Source organism: Canis lupus, chromosome 2, assembly GCF_011100685.1.
Source record: "Canis lupus familiaris isolate Mischka breed German Shepherd chromosome 2, alternate assembly UU_Cfam_GSD_1.0, whole genome shotgun sequence".
Lineage (NCBI taxonomy): Eukaryota > Metazoa > Chordata > Mammalia > Carnivora > Canidae > Canis > Canis lupus.
The window spans coordinates 17,616,800-17,631,609 of NC_049223.1; the positions used below are offsets into that span (position 1 = coordinate 17,616,800).

Consider the following 14,810-nt stretch of genomic DNA (forward strand, 5'->3'; position numbering starts at 1 on the left):
CTAGAACCTGAAATGTTAACATTTTAAAGTATTACACATTACATTTCTCTGTAGAGAATGTGTTAAAATGATTATGTTAAGTTTCCACTGAAACATTGGGATTTTCTCATATGACTGCTTAAATAATTTTTTGCTACTGGGTTAGATACTTAAGCAGGCCAAATGACTCAGTAATTTGGTAGTAGATTATTAATATACTGCTCTAAAAGTCTAACCTTCCAGAAAGATATGACTTTGGTTCAGAGAGATTTAATATTGAAAATAGGCTACACGATCGGGGATTTGGCTGGAAAAGTGCCAGTGGTATGGAGCATTTAGTAATAAAGCGCTGCAAAGTACCCTACTGACCTAAAATAGTTAATGCATCCATTAAGCAGCTAACCTACCTTCAGGAGGTGATTTAAGAACCAGAGACGATCTGGTTTAAACAAATCTATGTTTAGAAATATGCTGCAAATTTTAGATTGTGTAGCTGGAGATGTGTCGTTGGTTATTTAATAATGTTAATGTTATTAATGGTAGAAAATCTAGACTATATTAAGAACATTTAATAAAACACTAGACACAGTTAGTAAAAAGCAATTCATATGATATTTCCTGTCTCACAAATAAGAAAGCATTTTTATTGCAAATATTCAATACATGGGCCCATTGACCAAATGCTTGTGTCCCCACCAAGATTCATATGTTGAAACCTAATCTCTAAGGTGATGGTGTTAGGAGGTGGGGGTTTGGGACTCCTACTGTGATTATGTCATCACAGTGGAGCCCTCACAAATGAGATTAACGCCATTGTAAAAGAGACCCCCTGTTCCTTTGACCACGTGAGGTCATAGCAAAAAGAGAGGTCCTTGAACCAGGAAGCAGGCTCTCACTAGACATTGAATCTGTCAGTGCCTTGATCCTGGACTTCCCAGCTTCCCAAACTGTGAGAAATAAATATGGTATCGCCTTTTATAATAATAATTCAAAAGGAGTAAGACACATAGAAATATATGCTCTAAGTTTAAAAGTATAATGAACTTCAATGTTGGTAAAACTTCAACCAAGCAGGGCAAAGATGGCTTGACAGTTTGATAAGAAGACAGTTTGGTAAAGATTGGAAAAGACCTGGCGGCTGACTATGCCTGTTGACTCTTGCACTATGGCCTGGTGACTCCTGCTTCATAATCGGCCAGAGCACGCACATGTTATATGCCAGATGCTTCTACTGTTAAAACAAATGCCAAACTTGAGCACTCCAAGCCAAAGATAACCCTACTAGGTCTTCATTTCATTTAAATAACAATCATTTAATATTGTGTACAACTAAATTTGTTATTATCTCTCCCCAATGTATACATATATTAGAATGTACAATTCTATTTTCCTGTCCATGATGATGGCAGAAAATTGGTGCTTTTTTCATCTCTGTATCCCTCAGGAGAATGTACACCTGGGAAGAAGATATGGTTGGGGTTTACTGTCTAGTGAAGGAAACAGACATTACAGAGGTAATAACCTAAACATTTTTTTATGACAGTTTTGGTAATTACTATAAAGCAGAGGCACAGACACTATGAGGGAATGTAGAAAGGAGACAAAGTAGAAGGTTCTAGAAGGAAAAGCATATTTAGGCTAGGTTTGAAGTAGAAAGGCAACAAGTTATAGAAAGACATAAGGGAAAAATGTTCCAAGGCAGTAGCACCAATTTGAAGAGGAGAATTCTGTTATCATGTTTAAGAGGCTGGAGCTTAATGAGCAAGACAGCAAGAGAAAACCTTTTGAGAGAACTCATTTGGATATGCCTTTTGGCACTTAGTACTTCAGGTGTGAGTTGATACATTCAATTACCAAGGGAACTAAATTATGGTAATACCATTAGTTCCTTAACTTCTCCGAGATTGATACATGCAATCAGCTCGAATGATCCTTCATCATCATCATGATTATATCCAACCATTCTTTCAACAAGTCCCCACCATGTGCCAGACATTGAGACAAGAATAGATAAGATATATTCCCTGCCCTCAAGGAGCTTATAGGACCTGGATCGATTACCAATTAATATTTTAAAATTTCAAAACATAAAAATTATACATTTGATTATATAAAATATAAAAAAATATAAAAAATATAAAAAATATAAAAAAAAACAGTAATAACATTAGGAAAAAATCTACCAATGGCAAAAGGCTCATTTCTTTCATATATTAATAGAGCATGGAAATTAGTAAGAAAAAGACCAATACAACTGTGGAAAAAAAAATTTTTTAAAGATTTATTTATTTATTTATGATAGAGAGCGAGAGAGAGGCAGAGACACAGGCAGAGGGAGAAGCAGGCTCCATGCCAGGAGCCCGACGCGGGACTTGATCCCGGGACTCCAGGATCGCGCCCTGGGCCAAAGGCAGGTGCCAAACTGCTGAGCCACCCAGGGATCCCCTACTGTGGAAAATCGGGCAAAAAAAAAAAAAAGGAAGATATTCACAGAAAAGTATAAAAAGATGAAAAGTGTGCTACTCTCATCTTTGTCCCTGAAGGATAAAATCTGGTTGCATTTATCAAGATTGAAAATTCACTTACCCTATGTCCTGATTCCATGATTTTAATCTTAGAAGTATATATAATTATATACAATGGATGTATATACAAGAATTTTCATTATGACATTATTTGTGTTAATAGATAATTTTAAGTACCATAACTGTCCATCACTAGGAGACTGGTTAAATAAATTATGGTGCATCCATATGATGGCATAGTATTGAGACATTAAAAATAATAAGGTATATGCAGCTATATATATTAACATGGAACAATTTCCAAGATATATTTTACAGGTAAAAAAGATTAAAAAAGAAAAAGGAAAAATAGTGGATACTCTTTTGCTATTATCTGCATACATTTTTTAAAAGAATGGATACATATGTTAGTATTTAGGCTATATTCTAGAACATTTAAGTGGCTGCACATGAAGTAATCTGGAGAGGATATTAAAAATCCCTATACTTGGGCTGTATCCCTGACAAATTCAACCAGAAACTCTGAGAGACAGGACCAGGCGTCAGTGTTATTTTAAAGCTCTGCATGTGGTTCTGTTGTCCACTGAGAGCCGAGACCTCTATTCCAGGACATCCAACGGTGATGGCCTCTAAGGAAGAAATCTGAGGCATCCAGGGCTGGGATGGCAGGGACTTACTTTTCACTGTGGAACCTTCTATAATGCTTGAAATTGTATTGTTAAAAAATATTTTATATTTTAAAGTTGTATTTATTTATTTTAGAGAGTGATGATGGAGGAGGGCAGAGGGAGAGGGAGAGAATCCTCAGCAGACTCTCTGCTGAATGAGGAGCCTGACATGGGGCTCCATCCCAGAACCTGAGACCATGATCTGAGCCAAGTGGGATGTTTAACCAACTGAGCCCCCCAGGAACTCCTATTTTTTTTTAAAAAACCATGATCATAATACCTTAACAAGAGACATTTAAAAACAAAATTCCTAGGTCCTTTTGTATCAGATATTTATAATTGCTTCCCCTTTTCTCAATTTTTGTGGTAAATATTTCATATAAACGGCCATGACTTAGAATTTTGTTTTCAGTGATAAAAGAGATAGATTTTATTTTTATGATGAGACATACTGAAGTTACATTCAAAATGTGACCACTAGTAAGAAGTAAAACTTCTACGATTTGCAGATGACATGATACTATATACAGAAAATCTTAATGATTCCATCAAAAAGTTGATTGATAAATGAATTTGGTAAAGTCATGGATATAAAATAAATACAAAGAAATCTGCTGTATTTCTGTATACTAATAATAAAGCAGCCAAAAGAAAAATTAAGAAAACAATCCCACTTACAATTACACCAAAAATAATAAAATACCTAGGAATAAACTTAACCAAGGAGGTGAAAACTATACCCTGAAAACTATAAAACACTGATGAAAGAAATAGAAGACAACACAAACAAATCAAAAGATAATCCATAGTCATGGATTGGAAGAATAAATATTGTTAAAATTTCCATACTACCCTAAGCAATCTCCAGATTTTTTTTCAATCTACAGATTTAACGCAATCTCTATCAAAATACCAACAACATTTTTCATAGAACTAGAATTAGTAATATAAGAATTTGTATAGAACCAGAAAAGAAGAGGCACTGGGGGGTGCTCAGTCAGTTTAGGGGCTGCCTTCAGCTCAGGTCTATGATCTAAGGGTTCTGGGATCAAGCCCTGGCATGGGCTCTCCACTCAACAAGGAGTCTGCTTCTCCAGCTCCTTCTGCCCCACCCCACCTGATCATGCTCTGGTTCACTCTCTCTGTCTCTCTAAATGAATACATTAAAAAAAAAAATCTAAAAAGAAGAAACAGAAGAAGGAGAAGAGGAACCACAGAGGACCCCAAATAGTCAAAGCAATCTTGAAAAAGAAAAAACTGGAGATTTCTAGTTATATTAGAAAGCTATAGTCATCAAAACAGTATAGTACTGGCACAAAAATAGACACATAGATGACTGGAACAGAACAGAAGGCCCAGATTCAAACCCACACAATTATATGGTCAATTAATTTTTGATGAAAGAGGCAAAATACACAAATGGGAAAAAGTCTCTTCAACAAACAGTTTTTGGAAAACTGGACAGCTACATGCAAAAGAATAATTTGATTAAAAATGGGCAGAAGACACGAATAGACATTTTTTCAAAGAAGATATACAGATGGCAAACAGACACATGAAAAGATGCTCAATATCACTCATCCTCAGGGAAATGTAAATCAGAACCATGATGAGATATTGTCTTGTACCTATCACAATGGCTAAAACCAAAAACACAAGAAATAAGTATTGGCATGGACGTGGAGTGAAAGGAAAAGAACCCTCATGCACTGTTGGTTGGAATGTAAACTGATGCACCCACTTTTGAAAACAATATGGAGGTTCCTCAAAAAACTAAAAACACAATTACCATATGATCCAGTAATTCCACTGCTGGGTATTTACCCAAAGAATATGAAAACACTAATTTGAAAAGGTATATGCACCCTTATGTTTACTGCAACATTATTTGCAATAGCCAAATTATGGAAACAACCCAAGTGTCCATCAACAGATGAATGGACAAGGAAGACATGATATATGTCTACAACAGAATATTACTCAGCCGTAAAAAAAGACTGAAATCTTGCCACTTGCAACAACATGGATAGATCTACAAGGTATAATGAAGTGAAATTAGTCAGACAAAAACAAATACCATATGATTTCACTCATATGTGGAATTTAGGAAACAAAGCAAACAAAGAAAAAGAGAGACAAACCAAAAAACAGACTCTTTAACTGTAGAGAAACAGATGGTTCCCAGAGGGGAGGTAGGTGGGGGATGGGTGAAGTAGGTGATGGGGACAAAGAGTACATTTATTGTGATGAGCACTGAATAGTATACAGAACTGTTGAAACACTACATTGTACACCTGAAACTAACATAACACTGTATGTTAACTACACTGGAATTAAAATAATAAAAAAAAACAACCCAAAACAAAAAAAGTGACCACTTATGTGGGCAATATGACCCAGAGGCAAGAAGCTGAGTCTATTAATTTTCTGTATGTGGGGGGTGACTCCACGGAGGAGTACAGGACCCCTGGTGACCCTCATGCCTCTTTGGCCCTGTTAACTCTACTTTTGGACACACTTCGTTCTTTTTTTAGCAAAATGTCTTTGTAAATCTCCAAAGTCAAAGGTCACACATTTGACAAAAATAACTAGCATTTAAAATGGCAATCCATCAGCTACTTACGATTCCCCATGCTCTGCTTTGTTTCTGCCTCTTCCCACCTTCTGGAATATGGGGACTTGCATATGTATTCACGGTTCTACTCTGTACTAACACCTAAGCTCCACGAAGGCAGAGGTTTGTGGCACTTCTGTTCACTGTCGAGTCCCCAGTATCTAGCACAGAGCCTGGTACACAGTAGGCACTCAATAAACATTTGCTGGCTGCAAGTGAAGCTGCTCTGTTGTTCGGTTCAAAGTCATAAAGGCAAGCATTATTTGGGCCTCCTTTGGTCCTCTTGCCCTCAGACCCAGAAGAAGTGGGTCTACCATCATGTTCAGCTGCTCTGTTGTTCAGCTCCATGCAAATGTCATCATCCACCTCTTTCCACTGTACCCCCCACCCGGTGCTGACCCCCAACCGGAGCTTTCTGCCAAGTCTCTGCTTCCACCTCGCCCCCAGCCTTTCCACACATAATAAGATCTGATGAATCTTCAAACACGCACAGATCACAACTGCTCCACTGTTGAAAAAAGTTGTTTCTTCTCATTCCACTTAAAATAAAATTCACTTCTTGCCTGTACACTTTGCCCTTTACCTGCATCTCAAATACATCTTGCGCTACTTTTCCTTCACCAACTTCCTTCCAGCCATAAGCATCACTTTTGGGGTTTTTGTGTTTTTTGTTTTTGTACAAACCAAACTCTTTTTGATTCTGAACTTCTATTTCTGTTCCTCCAACTGCTTGCAGCTCTTCTTTCTCTCTTGCTACAGTTTCCTATCGCATCACCCAGCTTACCTTCTTTGCAGATTCTCTTACCTTCTTTGCAGATTCTTTCAATGGAAAGAATTGTTTAGGCATCGTTTACTTTTTTTTTTTTCTTTAGAGATGGGGAGAGAGAGAGAGGGAGGTAGGGGTCAAGGAGAAAGGGAGAGAGAGAGAGAGAATCTTAAGCTGAAATTAAGTGGAGACCAATACGGGGCTGGATCTCAGGACCCTGAGGTCATGACCTGAGCTGAAATCAAGAGTCTGAGGCTTAACCAACTGAGCCACCCCAGACCCCAAACATTGTTTACTCTTTAACTGTCTGCCCCACTCTCCTCACCCCCCAATTAGAATGCAAGCTCTGAAAGCACAGCACAGCACAGCTCTTAGATTTGGGGAAGTGATCCCTGTATACACTTGCTGCCCAAGCCTTTCCTTCTAACTCGGCACTGTTCAACAGAACTTTCTGCAGTAACATCTATATTTGTCCTGTAGCTACATATGTAATATATATATTTGCTTTATATCCTAGCTCTCCTATATGATAACATCTAGACAGCATGTGGCTTGAAATATAGCTAGTGTAACTAAGGAGTTAATCTTAAAATTTTATTTAATTTTAATTAGTTGGCATCTTAATAGCCCTACCTGGCAAGGGCTGCCCTATTATACTGGGCAGCTCTAGATGGTCTGGGTACCAGAGACCCTAGAATTTGCTGATCAAATGGCCATGAGCCTAATTGGGCCTGCTTGGGCTGTCTTCCCAAGTTCATACTTCTCAGGATACACTTCCCTACCAGTGTGCACATTTCTAGACCTAGTTGTGGCTAAGGGAATTGTATGATGAGACAGGTAGGCAGTGGTGAGCAGGAGCTTGAGAGTATGAGGTACTCCACTCACATGCAAAGGCCCCTCGAGGACCTTTAATGGGACAGGTTTGTATGCTGGCTGCCTCTCCACAGCTAGATTTCCAGGCAGCACTTCCCAAGATAACTGTAAATTCAAACTGGTCTTCACAATCATAAAGGCATGTATTATTTGGTCTTCCTTTGGTCCTCTTGCCCTCAAACCAAGAAGGGGGTTTCCATCATATCAGGAGCTTTATCTTGTTAATATCAGATCTTTTGCTCCTCGCTGATTACATGGCGCCCACCCTAGTACATAATAGTTGCCCAGTAAGTATTTTGGGGTAAGTGAAAAAAAATATATCTATCATATCAAACTTGGCGTGATCTTTGGTGTTAAGGAGGTAAAAAGACAACTTCAGTAGCCTCAGAGTATTCCGTGGATTGTTTAGCAAATAATATAGCATCTCTATTTCCTACCAGTGGAGCATCTGAGCATGAATAAAACAGCACCTGCATCATCCCTTCATCTGAGAAACACAGAGGAAAGACTCCAAGCAAACTCAACAAGGAGAAGCTTCAAGACAGAGAAAGATAAAACAGTGGTAAATAGAAAAACCGTGCCTGGGGGTGATAAGCATTTGCAAAAAAGCTTATCAGAAGAGACTGAAAAGCCAGGCAAAATCTGGACAAGGGTAGAAGACAAGAGATGGATACCATAGTCTTTTTCTTTTCTTCTCTTTTCTCTCTCTCTCTTTTTTTGCTATACTCAAGAGTTTTAGTCTACTTCAGTAAGTGGAAAAACACAATACCAGAGTCCCAATGTATATCACTTATAATTATACTAATTTTCTTGAAATTAGGCTCATATGGTAAAAACACATGAAAGGCTCATTGCATAATGGATGTTCAATCCTTTTCAAGCTATCCTTTTGTGATTTCCATAAAGAATTAATTAAAAGAATATTTCCATGTAGATAGAGTCCAGAAGGTGCCTGGAATGGGTGGACCCTATCAGGCTATGGCAGGATTTCAGAGCTCTGGGGAGACCATGTATATACATCATTAGGAACTGGTATTTTTCAGGACCTTATTCGGTCTGTGTGAAGGATGTATTTCATGAATGCAGGGCTCACTAATACAATTCCAGCCCTCCACATTCCAATCTCTCTCGGTAATTAAATCACAGTGAAATGAACCTTCTATTAGGTAGGAGAGGTGGGGGCTCCTACCTGTTATTTCTGACAATAGAACCAAAGGATGGCAGCCAGGAGTATAATTTCCCCAGCTGGCACTGTGTCTGAAGCCTCGGTCTCAGCAGTAGGATTAACAACTCTGTTGATCTCACTTCTTTCTACTTTCAGAAAACACTGCTGCTCACATTCTTCCCAGTGGCTCCTGGGGGGTACTTACCAGCAAGGCAGCCCATGGTGAAAAGGAGGGCATTACAGTTTTCCTTACACAGGGGGAAATGTGCTAATTAATATAAAATTGGGATTCCATGGAGAAAAGTTTACACATTTTCGAAAAAGTAGGATTCCCCGGTTGGGACAGTATGTATTTGTTTTCCTATTCACATTTTCTTTTCAAAATAGTTAAAACTCTGCTGCATCTTTCTCTAAAAATAACCTACAAAATGAGTTCTCCTAATTAATAATTTCACATTTATTTTAGAAAGTATTTTAAAGCAGGACTATCCTCAAAATAGTTCCTTACTCCCACACAAAGAGTGCACTGTGGTTCTCACAGTTAGACTGTGATACTCAAGGGTTTTGAACCAATCACATTTTTTATTTTTGACTAAAACAAAAACAAAATGAAAATATTGCTTGGTGCGTCAGTCAACATTAAAAACAATATTTTGTCAAAGCAATTAAGAACACTGTTGTTCTTGAGATTAAAAAAAAACTTTAACTTGATAGAATTAACATTAAAAATTTAAATTGAAGAAAATTAAACATTTAAAAAAATACAGTTTCTTATGAACCTTTAAGATACTGTGTTGAGTGAAATAAGCAAATCAAAACAAGAAAAACACTGTATCATTCCACTGAGTAGTCATATCCATAGAGACAGAAAGAATGGTGGTTGCCAAGGGGACAGGGTGGGCAGAGGGGACAGGGAATTAATTTAAAACGTGCACTTAGGGGCACCTAAGTGGCTCAGTTAATTGGGCGATCAACTCTTGATTTTGGTCATGGTCTCATGGTCATGAGATCAAGCCCCACATGGAGTCCTGCATTGGGCTCCACAGTGGACATGGAGCCTACCTAAGATGCTCTCTCTCCCTCTGCCCCTCCCCCAACCCCCTCCATTCACTCACTTTGTCTTTTTCTCTCTCTCAAAAAGACTAACCAACCAACCAACCAACAAAACAAACAGATCTGTACACTTAAAAACAGTTAAAATGGCAAATATTGTTATGGATATTTTACCACCATAAACTTAAAAAAAAAAAAAAAACCCACATGGTTTCTGCTAGAGAAATCAGAATTAGCTTCCAAAGTCAAAAAACAAAAGAGGAAAAAGAAAAAAAAGAAATGACAGAGAGAGAGAGAGAGAGAGAGAGAGAGAGCAGGAAATTCTATTAAGCAAACAAACACATTCTAGGAAATAGCCTCAAGAAAGCAAAAGCGGTTGAGCATCTGCCTTTGGCTCAGGGCATGATCCCGTGTCTGGGGATCGAGTCCCACATCAGGCTCCCCTGTGAGGAGCCTGCTTCTCTCTCTACCTATGTCTCTGCCTCTCTTTCATAAATGAATAAATAAATCTTAAAAAAAAAAAAAAAAAAAAAGAAAGAAAGCTGCTGGCTGCACTGGTTTCTACTGTGCCCAAGCTCCTAGCACTGTGCTGGCCTGGGCAGCCACTCAACCTGTTTGTTCTAGGCAGTGGGGTAGGAAAGGGAGGACAGAGGTACTGATCATTTCCCCAGCATCAGTGAGTTATGGTTGCCATTTAGCACTGTGTACGTCTAAGGTAACAGCATAATGACCTGACTTACATGTATTACAAAATGATTCCCCCACAGATAGTTTGGCTGACAACCATCATCTCATATAGATACCAAAAAATAATTTTTTTAAGTTTTTTTCTTCCTGGAGATGAGAACTGTCAGGATTTACTTGCTTAACAACTTCCAAATGTACCATCCAGCAGTATTATCTACATTCATGGTGTACGTTATTGCATCGAGGGGAAGTGTTTTCCTTTTTTTTTTTTTTTCAGTTGAAGTTCACAATTCTAACCAGCCCCGATTTGTGAACGAGCTGATTCAGAAAGACTTACCACCAAGTCACCATGGAGTCTAATAATTACAGTTCTGAATTATTAATTGATCTAAAGCGGGTGCCTTAAATACATTTTGTAAAAGCAATCAAAGCTAGAGAAAGAAATTCTGTATGTGCTATATAATTATAAAAATCAGAGAACTTCAGGTTGTGTCAGTGTTTTAGGTAACAAATAATTTCAGCACTAAAATATCCAATTAACACTCATTCAGAATTAAAATGTTGACATATCACCAAGCATGCTGTCGTTGGTTGAGTATAATGCACTGGGATTCAAATGTGAAAAGTGACACATTTGAGAATTTGTATTCAGCAACTTGCTCTAATTACTGGCTGGGTTTTCTCTGTCGCTGGTCCCTGCACCCCCGTACAAACTCCTGCCTAGACCATTCCTCTAAGGATCATACCTCCCATAAGCAGCTGATGCGAGATGTGTCTGGATCCTAATTAGCAAAAAGACAATGACCCTTCAAAACAGCCACAGGAAAAGGCTCAAGGGCCCCATGTCTTTCATAATAATTATTTTCAGTCAGTTCCCAGGTCTGGGAAGAAATCTGAATGGAACACCTGAATGAAGGAGCAGAGGTTAATGTTTGAGTTGGCTGAGGATAATTTTCAAAAACCTCAAATAAAATAGCTTTCTATGGAGGGGCATCTATAGTGTATGCTCAGATTTTCTACAGGCTCTTGCTAGTATAAAAATACCTTCAGGGCTCCAACCACAGGGTGATAGCAGGGACTGGCTCACCACTGCTCTGTGTGTGTGTGCGGGGGTGGGGCGGGGGGAGTGGGGGATGCCAGCCTGCTGTCTCTTTTTGTGTCTCTTGAGCAACTGGCTACTTTGGGATTACAACAGATCTCAGTGATGGTGACAGACAATGTACGGCCTCAAAGTCAAAACCATTTACTATCTGGCTCTTACAGAAAAACTTTGTCAATTCCTCTATTCTCAGGTTTAAATCACATCGCTTGCATAATATTGATTACTAATTAGTCCAATTATTCCTTACTCCAATTCCTCTTTTTTATAAAAGCAAATGATGGATTTTATTTTGGAACTTATCTATGTAGCACAAGATAATGCCTCTCCTGGGGTGGCTGGGTGGCTCAGTCAGTTAAGCATCTGTTCTTCAGCTCAGGTCATGATCTTGGGGTCCTGGGGTTGAGCCCCGCATTGGGCTCCATGCTCAGTGGGGAGTCTGCTTCTCCCTCCCTCTCTGCTCGTGTGCTCATTCTCTCTCATATAAATAAATAAATAAACAGGGATCCCTGGGTGGCTCAGCGGTTTAGCGCCTGCCTTTGGCCCAGGGCGCGATCCTGGAGACCCAGGATCAAATCCCACGTCAGGCTCCCGGTGCATGGAGCCTGCTTCTCCCTCTGCCTGTGTCTCTGCCTCTCTCTCTCTCTCTCTCTCTCTCTCTCTCTGTGACTATCATAAATAAATAAAAATTAAAAAAATAAACAAATAAACAAATAAATAAAATCTTCTAAAGAAAGGTATTTCCTCTCCTAATGATAAGCTAACTGAAATTATTTATATTTAGGTGATATCTTAGTACAGTTGGTTTTTAACCTCATCTGATGGGAAAATCTTTTTCTCCTCCAAATCTGTGTGCCTGGCATTTAGAGGCACCTTCATGGTGATTTTCAGCATATCAACAAACCAGGAAAATTAAACTATCTTTCAAACCTGGGCTTATTCAGCTGTGTACTGTCTGGCCTTCACATCTACTGATAGTCATGCTCAGTCCTACAAACACCAAGTTCATTGCTTGGAGCCTGGGCCTGTACCCTTCCCAGGAACGGTCAAGGAGACCTGAATTTTCACTTGTTTGCTAGTCTTATTCTGTGACAAATACTGCCTTACATTTCCCCGTTTCAAGGAACTAGATGAGTCTGGGAAAATAAATTAAAGGTCTTCATCAATTCCAAGTTGCTTTTCCTAGTTTAGATTGCCTCCACTTTTCTCCAATGCATAGCTCCGAAAGCTCGATTCAAAAAATAAATACTACCTCTCAGAGGACTTACAAAATGATTAACTTAATAATGGACTTCATCCCCATTTGCACATTGAGATTACCTTTATCTTAATAAAGATACTTGTACTTCCTTCCTTATGGCATGGATACAGGATAGGGAGGGTGAAATCACAGGACAAAATAAAGGAGAACAGGACACGTCAAAGCACTCAGCTCACACTCACTTTCAATCTGTAACACCAGAGAAAACAGGAATCGCTCCTGGAGCTATGTCTTGGCCCAGCCTTTTGCTTTGACTTAAAGGACTCTTTCTCTGGGAGGCAGAGTAACAAATACCAAACCCGACACTTCTAAGTTGGATGACCTTGGACAAGTTATAGAACATCACAAAGGCTGAGTTTATCTGGAAAACGGGAAGGAGATAGCACCTGGTGCATAAAGCTGTTGTGATATGAGTGATTCTTGCAAAGCTGTGAAAGTGCGTGGGAAAGCACCATTTATTGTGACTTTGTGGTTCTGCTGGTGCACAGGATACGAAAGGCTAAATAAATCATTTAGGACGCTAAATGCTTTATAAAGAAAACCTACCTCGGTGACAAAGGACATCAACAAATTATTCAGCAACTCATGAACTTCGACTAATTTTATCTTGCCTCTGCTTCATTCTGAAGGCACCTGTTCGCCTTTACTATAAACCCGAGGACACATTTCCTTTCTTACTAGTTCAGGATTAACCCCTCAACGTGATCTTGCGATTCTATTCCCCATCCTGCCAGTTCTACCTGGCGCCCCTCCAGCCACGGGGACCCCCCTCCTCCAGCCCCCTCTACCTTCCTGGAAGCCTGAGGGAATGCCTCATCTCACTCACCTACATCCTGCTCCCTCTGGTGACCTCAGCAGTCGTCCCAACCTCAGCCAAGCATCACTGTATGTCATGAATCTCTACAGTTGCATTTTCCCCTGATATTCTGTCTACCTTTGGTCACTATCTCACCCTGATTTGCCTGTAATTACTCATTTTTCTCTACATCAGTACAGTCACTACAATGCAAATGAGGGTGGGAAAGGAAGCTAGTTTATTCTTTTTTTTTTTTAAAGATTTTATTTATTTATTCATGAGAGACACACACACACAGAGAGGGAGAGACACAGGAAGAGGGAGAAGCAAGCTCCTCACAGGGAGCCAGATGTGGGACTCGATCCCGGAACTGGGATCACGCCCTGGGCCAAAGGCAGATGCTCAACTGCTGAACCACCCAGGCGTCCTAAGCTAGTTTATTCTTACCTTCACTTCTATTCTCTACACAAGTCTTCAGGATTTTCTCTCATACTTTGTCCTTTGTCTCTATATCTTAACTTTAGTTTGGAAATGTGATCCTCTCAAGGCTGCACACCAGCATCATCTTGGAGAGAGAACCAGTACAAATGTGTCCCAATGACACATGGACTTCTGGAGACATCTACTGGATACATACTTTCCCAAAAGCAAATCCCATACTGATTGTGTTGACAATTCTAACGCCTTATTCACTAAACAAAAACAAAATAAAGCACTGTGATGAAAAATCTGAAGGAACATACACGTTAGCCCAAAGGCTCAAGAAAGCAAATGGAAGCTGACCATGAGGCTGACCTCATGAGAGGAGCCACACAGGACAATGAAAGGCTTGGATTCTGCAGCTGGGTTAGCCAAAGCTGAAATCCTGCTTCGATTTCTTATTAGTTCTGTGATCTTGGGCACATTTTAAAAACTCCCTGAATTTCCAGGCCCCTGGGTGGCTCAGTTAGTTAGGAGTCTGCCTTTAGCTCAGGTCATGATTCCAGGGTCCTGGGATTGAGACCTGCAATGGGCTCCCTGCTCAGTGAGGAGTCTCCTTCTTCCTCTTCCTCTGCTCCTTCCCGCTTCTCTCTCTCTCTAAAATAAGTATCATCGTTTTAAAAAATTAAAAAAACAAAACTCCCTGAATCTCAGTTTCCTTATCTATAAATTGTGGGTGGTAAAAAAAAGTATTTTGAGTAATTACTATATATAAATCATTTGATCTAGTGCCCAACATAAGTCTCCAATAAATAATAGCTATTATCTTCATCCTCTTCCACCTCATCAGCCTTGCACAGCTGGCCACTATCCTTTAAGGAAGGCAATCCAGCTTGTTTGGGAG

The 14,810-nt window shown here is 39.4% G+C and overlaps 1 protein-coding gene and 1 long non-coding RNA gene across 12 annotated transcripts in view; one reads left to right on the plus strand and one right to left on the minus strand.

Annotated features, from left to right (window-relative positions):
• The window catches only part of CACNB2 (calcium voltage-gated channel auxiliary subunit beta 2), a 374,689-nt gene that overhangs the window by 133,520 nt on the left and 226,359 nt on the right, over positions 1 to 14,810 (minus strand). The window lies entirely within an intron of this gene.
• On the plus strand, positions 850 to 8,132 carry LOC111091416. Its single transcript, XR_005355269.1, has 3 exons — positions 850 to 928; positions 1,424 to 1,493; positions 7,866 to 8,132. It is a non-coding gene; the product is annotated as an uncharacterized LOC111091416 (long non-coding RNA).